Raw genomic sequence first — 6,653 nt, 5'->3', positions numbered from 1 at the left:
TTCATTAAGCGGAAGCCCCTGAACCACCAGAGGAGTAAATCAGTGTTGCACTAAGGGCCCTCAACAACAACACGGCTCCTGGAGGGAAGTGGTATCGCAGCTGATGCTCCGCATGGGAGGTGAAGCATTGATGAATGCTTTAAAGCTATTACAATCTACCTTTTGTACTGCAGAAATAATTCCTGAAGAATGAGGGGTAGCAGTTACATGTCCCATGTTCAAGAATGGGATGCTACAAAGCATCCAACTACTGAGGGATTTGATTACTTGGAACTGGTTACAGAGTATTTACAACGTCGCTGATAAACTGCATGAAGCCATTTCTTGAAGAAATACTAGGCTATTATCAACGTGGCTTCGCCGTTGGAGGTCGACTCTGGACCACATATTTGCCTTGAGGTACCTGGTAGAAAAATTGTATGAATTCGATCAGTAATTGCACCTAATCTTTATTTATAATCGAAAAGCTTATGAGAGGATCGATAGTTCCATGTTACAGAAAACCTTAGAAGAATTTGGAATCACATCGGAATACATCTGACTAATTCTAGCTTGCTGCTCTCACTCATCTCGTCGAGTACGGTTCGGCAACCAACTATCACCGTCATTCAGTTTTCAGAATGGACTGAGACAAACAGATGCCGTGCTGCATATGTTATTCAACTTGTCCTATGAAAAGGAAGCCACAACATCGATCGAATGAGAGACATGGTAGGAGGTGAAACAATCGTGGCATTTTCTGACAATTTTGTGATTTTTGGTGACACCGTGAAGCAAGTATGCTTCGATATTTCTGGATTTCTTCATAATACGAAGTAAACTAGGCTGATAGTGAATGGAAATAAAACCAAACATCTCGTTTTATGACACGGGCGTGCTAATTGCATCTAATTGATCGTATGACATGAATTAATTAGGCACCTTCCCAAATAATGAATTACAAATTCAGTGACTACTAAATGAAACAAGAATCACAATTCATATGGTTTATTACGTTAAAATGACTCATAAATCATCTGACAAGCAGTAATAGATCTACAGTAATACCTTGGCACACCTGCAAAAGGGTCTGGGGTAACATTCTAATAATAACGTATAAAAATGAAACTGTGACACTCCGACAAGTTCAACCGAGATTGTTGCGATTTTAGCGTGAAAGAATGGTAACACTACAGGAGAGAATACATTGCATCTTTGGTTGGAGTTGAAAGGATATTCGTCGTTGGGAATGTGAAAGCAGGTCTTCAGTCGGAAGCTTGAGGTCACTGAAATTTATAAAAATGACTATACTGTCCCTACGTCGCATGTTGCTATCGGTGCTCGTTATTACCACATCACACGGTAGATGGGGGCTGAAGCAGCTGCAGAATATGTCATTGCTGGAACACCAATGACCCTGGCCTTCACCTATCTTCGAGTGATTCCGAAATCTATCAAAGTCCTTCAGCTTATCTGCTCGGAGATGGTCTCTGGCAGCGTCGCAGGCCAGCTAAAGAGAAGTCTGGTGATGGAGGTTTCCGAAGGTGAAGTGTCGAAAGCTGAAAATTGTAAGAGATTTTTAGCTACAAATTTTTAAAATTTCTGCCTTGTGTATTCCTCACTCTGTTCATATTGGCAGGGCTAGTTGTATGACAACTTCTATTTTAAGGCCGGCCGCTGTGGCCGAGCGGTTCTACGTGCTTCAGTCCGGAACCGCGCTGCTTCTACGGTCGCAGGTTCCAATCCTGCCTTGGGCATGGACGTGTGTGATGTTCTTAGGTTAGTTTGGTTTAAGTAGTTCTAAGTCTAGGGGACTGATGACCTCAGATGTTAAGTCCCATAGTTCTTAGAGGCATTTGAACGATGCATTTTAAGGGCAAGTAGTGTATATCAGGGGTGACGCAATGCAGCTTGCTAGCGGCATTCGGCTCGAGCCTCAGCATTCCGTAAAAACTCAATCCTGTTGTCACCTTGACAACTTGATACAGGGTATGTACATTTTCCGTATCCACGTGTTATGCAAGCAGGTCAAACTGCATCCCCTCAGGCGACAAAATTCTCCCACCGTTAAATCCATCATGGATGGGTTGAACACTGACGAGCTTCTTGGTGTATCTTCTTCCAACCTACTTGTTCACATACACTGTTCAGTCACGTTAGTATGACTACGTGTAAGAAGTCTCAAACAGAGCTGTTACAGAGTGGACCTCTGCGAGACGAGCAGGAAGAGTTGGTGTGTTTCTGCAAGATACCGGCAGGGATGTGGAACCATGCCGATCTAGCGCAGTGGCCAACTGCGCCAGGTTTCTCGGACAAGGATCCATGGCGTGAACAGCCCGACCGAGATGGTCCCAAACTCTCTTAATTGAGTTTAACCCAGGTGTCTTTGGTAGACAGGGGAATACGGTTAAATCATCGTGGCGCTCTTCAAACCATGGAAGTACACTGTGAGCTGTGTGACACATTGCGTTGTCCTGTTGGTAGATACCATCGTGCGGAGGGAAAACTACCTGCATGTAGTGTTGGATACCCCAAGGATAGATGACTACTTGGGATGATCCATTGTGCCTTACAGTATCACGAGGATACCACGTCTTCGCTAGTCATCGAGGCTCAGTCGTAGCGGAACTCATCACTGACGACAGTTCTACGCCTGTCAATGACACTGACGGTAGCCCAACATACGGCTCGACACAAAAAAAAAAAAAAAGTTCAAATGTGTGTGAAATCTTATGGGACTTAACTGCTAAGGTCATCAGTCCCTAAGCTTACACACTACTTAACCTAAAGTATCCTAAGGACAAAGACACACACCCATGCCCGAGGGAGTACTCGAACCTCCGCCGGGATCAGCCGCACAGTCCACGAATGCAGCGCCGCAGACCGCTCGGCTAATCCCTCGCGGCACGGCTCGACAACCAGGAGTGATGGTCTGAGGTACCATTGATTTCCTAGCCGGATGCCTTATCTGTCGTCTGCGGCACCCTTAAAGCAGATCGGTACGTCGGCTCTATCCTACTACTCGTTTTGTTGCCCTTCATGACAGTCATCCTGAGCTTATATTTCAGCATGACAATGTCCGTCAGTACACAGCTAGTGTTTCTACTGCTTGTCTTAGTGCATGCCAAACCTTACATTGGCCAGCAAGGCAGCCGGATCTGATCCAGATTGAGCATTCTGGGCAGAGAACTCCATCCATCTCGGGATTTTGACAATCTTACGCGTCGACGTAATTTGGCACAATATCTCTTAGGAGGACGTCTTACAACCCTGTCAATCAATTCCAAGCCAAATTTCTGCTAAATGCCAGAGGTGGACCAGTTCGCTATTGAGTTGCTCAGTTTGTTAAGCTCTTTCGCTCGAGTTAATCATCCAGTTTTTCTGAATTTGCACATTTACCGGTTTCCGTCCTATTCGTATAATTTCTTTGTGGTGCGTCGTTTCTTTATTTTTTTATTATTTTGAGTTTATTTCTTTGTCAATGAGTAAATGATATTTATATGTGTCTCCTGCCACGTCTACCGTAAATCATATCCATTATGAAGTAGTCTCACTATTTGTACTTGAATATGAAAGCCATTCGATCTTTCTCTCTAGTCACGACCCTTTTATGCAATAAATGATTTGTTTGTACGCTTCCTGCAGCATCCTTTGCCTTGTAACAGAGCAAAATATACTTGCGCACCGAATCAAAGTGCGGCAGTGTGTGAGGGAAGCAAGGTAGTTCCGGGAACACATGTCAATAGACGACGCTAAGGAGGTGGTATCCGTACTTATGACGGCTCCAAGCAAGGTGAAAGCAGAAACAACACAACCTGCTACCAAAGTCATTATTATGACTCATACTGCAGACGTTGTCCAGCAGTTATAAGAGCGAAAAACATCATCACACGTGAGTTGAAAATTTATTTCTGGTTTAGCACAGAGCCTGCTTTCTCAACAAATTAGGAAATACCACGAGACTGAAGCATTTGCTCATTTCAAATGTCTACAGAAGGCAACATCGCTCTCTGAAAAGTTCAGGCTGAAGCGGTAACTCTGTGTGTAAAATATCTAATATCGATTAATGTCCAAATAGCATATTCTGTAGCTTCTAGACGCTTAAATCTTAATTTATATTCCTGGAAAATGAGTTCGCTGTCAGTGTTGTGAGAGATGACTGTCCCATTTCACTAACAGCTGTGAAGGATTCAGCAGCTGTAGAGATGGAGCTAACGGAACTACAAGAATGTGATGAATTCAAACGAGACTGTTGTTCAACTGTTTAATTTTTAAGAAGGTTCCAGAAGAGACATACCCATCATTTATAAATGTGTATACGCTGTCTCAATAGTCCATAACTTACTTCGGGGTAACTTCAATAGTAATTTTGCCCACAAGTTTCTGATTTATTTCATATAATGCCCAATAAACACATTTATCCGTAAAAGGAAATCCACTACACATACAAACGTCCAGTCGTCGATTTTCTGCGTACATGAGATAATACTTACACGTGTTGCAAAGCTGGAGGGCACACAATTCATGGTGGCATAATAGTCTTTGTAGCGGCCTGCCTAGTTTTTCTCACTTACAACATATGTCATGATTTTTAGGAGTCGTATTGTCCCTTATTGTTTGCATCCTATACCAGAGTCATTATTCTACTGCACACGGGACACGGTGTCAAACTATCTCGTTATAATTAATCCCATGCAAACAGGCCGGTATATGCATGCGTATTCAAATACAGAGATAAAGAGGCAGAATAAGGTGTTGCGGACGCCAACGCCTATATTAGAAAACAAATGTCCGGCCCAGGTGTTAGAAAAGTACTGCAGTTACAATGGCAGGTTATCAAAATGTGAATGAATTTGAACGAGGTGTTACAGTCAGCGCACGAGCGATGGGACTCAACATCTCCGAGGTAGCGATGAAATGGAAATTTTCCCGTACGACTATTTCACGAGAGTACCGTGAATATCAGTAATTCGGTATAATATCAAATCTTCTGCCTCGCAGCGGCCGGAAAGAGTTTCTGCAAGAACGGGACTAACGACGACTGAAGAGAATCGTACAACTTGGCAGAGGAACAACCCATCCGCAAATTGCTGCAGATTTCAATGCTAGGATATCAGCCAGTGTCAGCCAGCGGGCCGGCCGGTGTGGCCGAGCAGTTCTAGGCGCTTCAGTCTGGAACCGCGCGACCGCTACAACCCCGCAGTTTCGAATCCTGCCTCGGGCATGGTGTGTGTGATGTCCTTAGGTTAGTTAGATGTAAGTAGTTCTAAGATCTAGGGGACTGATGACGTCAGATGTTAAGTCCCATACTGCTCAGAACCATTTGAACCATTTTTTCAGCCTGCGAATCGTTCAACGAAACATCATCGATATGCGCGTTCAGAGCCGAAGGCCCACTCGTGTACCCTTTATGACTGCATGACACAAAGCTTTACGCCTTGCCTTGGCCCGTCAACACCGACATTGGACTGTTGATGAGTGGAAACATGTTGCCTGGTCGGAAGAGTCTCATTTCAAATTGTAACCGGTGGATGGAGACATCCTCATGAATCCCTGCACCCTACATACCAGCAGTGGACTGTTGAAACTGGTGGAGGCTCTGTAAAGGTGTGGGGCGTGTGCCGTTTGAGTGACACCGGACCCCTGATACATCTAGATACAACCCTGTCAAGTGACACGTACTTAAGCATCCTGTCTGATCACCTCCATCATATACTTATATGGATATAGTGGCTGTTCTTTCGGACATGTCCGAAAGAACAGACACCATTGATGATATCAACGCAGCTGAAGGTATTAATATAATTCTAATTTCGTTCTAGACGGCTGCAGGTCATCAGTGCTGTCCGTTGTTTTTAGACATGTCCGAAAGAACAGCCACCATATCCATATAAGTATATAGTTCTGGCAATACCGGCCATGACCTTCTTCTTCTGTGCGGATGCACGCATATTACCCGAACTCTTACGGGATTTGGTAAGAATGTCTTCCACGAATAATGAGTGTGTTGGGGTGGGACACTACAAATGTAGTGTGTGGATATGCAAGGTGAGAATGTTACCCTCGCGGGAGGCGTGTGAAAGATAGTCCCTGCAATCGCGCTATCCTCTGTGCCCTCGGTGGCTCATATGGATAGAGCGTCTGCCATGTAAGCAGGAGATCCCGGGTTCGAGTCCCGGTCGGGGCACACATTTTCATCTGTCCCCGTTGATTGTATCAACGCCCGTCAGCAGTTGAAGGTATTAATATAATTCTAATTCCATCCACTCATGTCCATTGTGCATTCCGACGGACAGAACTACTTATACCTAACTAACCTAATGACACTATAGACATCCATGCCCGAGGCAGGATTCGAACCTGTGACCTTACCAGCCCCGTGGTTCCGGACTGAAGCGCCTAGAACCGCTCGACCACAGCGGTCTGCGGCCACCAAACATCCCAAACATGAACGTTATCGACCATATCCGGGATGCCCTGAAACGGGCTGTTCAGAAGCAATCTCCACTTCCTCGTACTCTTAGGAATTTATGGTCATCCGTGCAGGATGCATGGTGTCAATTACGTCCAGCACTACTTCGGACAAGAGTCAAGAGTCCACATAACGCCATGTTGCGGCACTTCTATGTGCACATACGGCACTATACGATATGGGCAGGTGCACCAGTTCGTTT

At 44.8% G+C, this 6,653-nt stretch overlaps 1 non-coding gene across 1 annotated transcript; it reads left to right on the top strand.

Moving 5' to 3' along the window:
• The first annotated feature begins 6,091 nt into the window (after positions 1-6,091).
• Trnat-ugu (transfer RNA threonine (anticodon UGU)) lies at positions 6,092-6,166 on the top strand. The gene has a single exon. It is a non-coding gene; the product is annotated as a tRNA-Thr (tRNA).
• The last annotated feature ends 487 nt before the right edge of the window (positions 6,167-6,653 follow it).

This window comes from Schistocerca cancellata, chromosome 9, assembly GCF_023864275.1.
Source record: "Schistocerca cancellata isolate TAMUIC-IGC-003103 chromosome 9, iqSchCanc2.1, whole genome shotgun sequence".
NCBI classification, from domain to species: Eukaryota; Metazoa; Arthropoda; class Insecta; order Orthoptera; family Acrididae; genus Schistocerca; species Schistocerca cancellata.
This window is presented reverse-complemented; position numbering and strand designations above follow the sequence as displayed.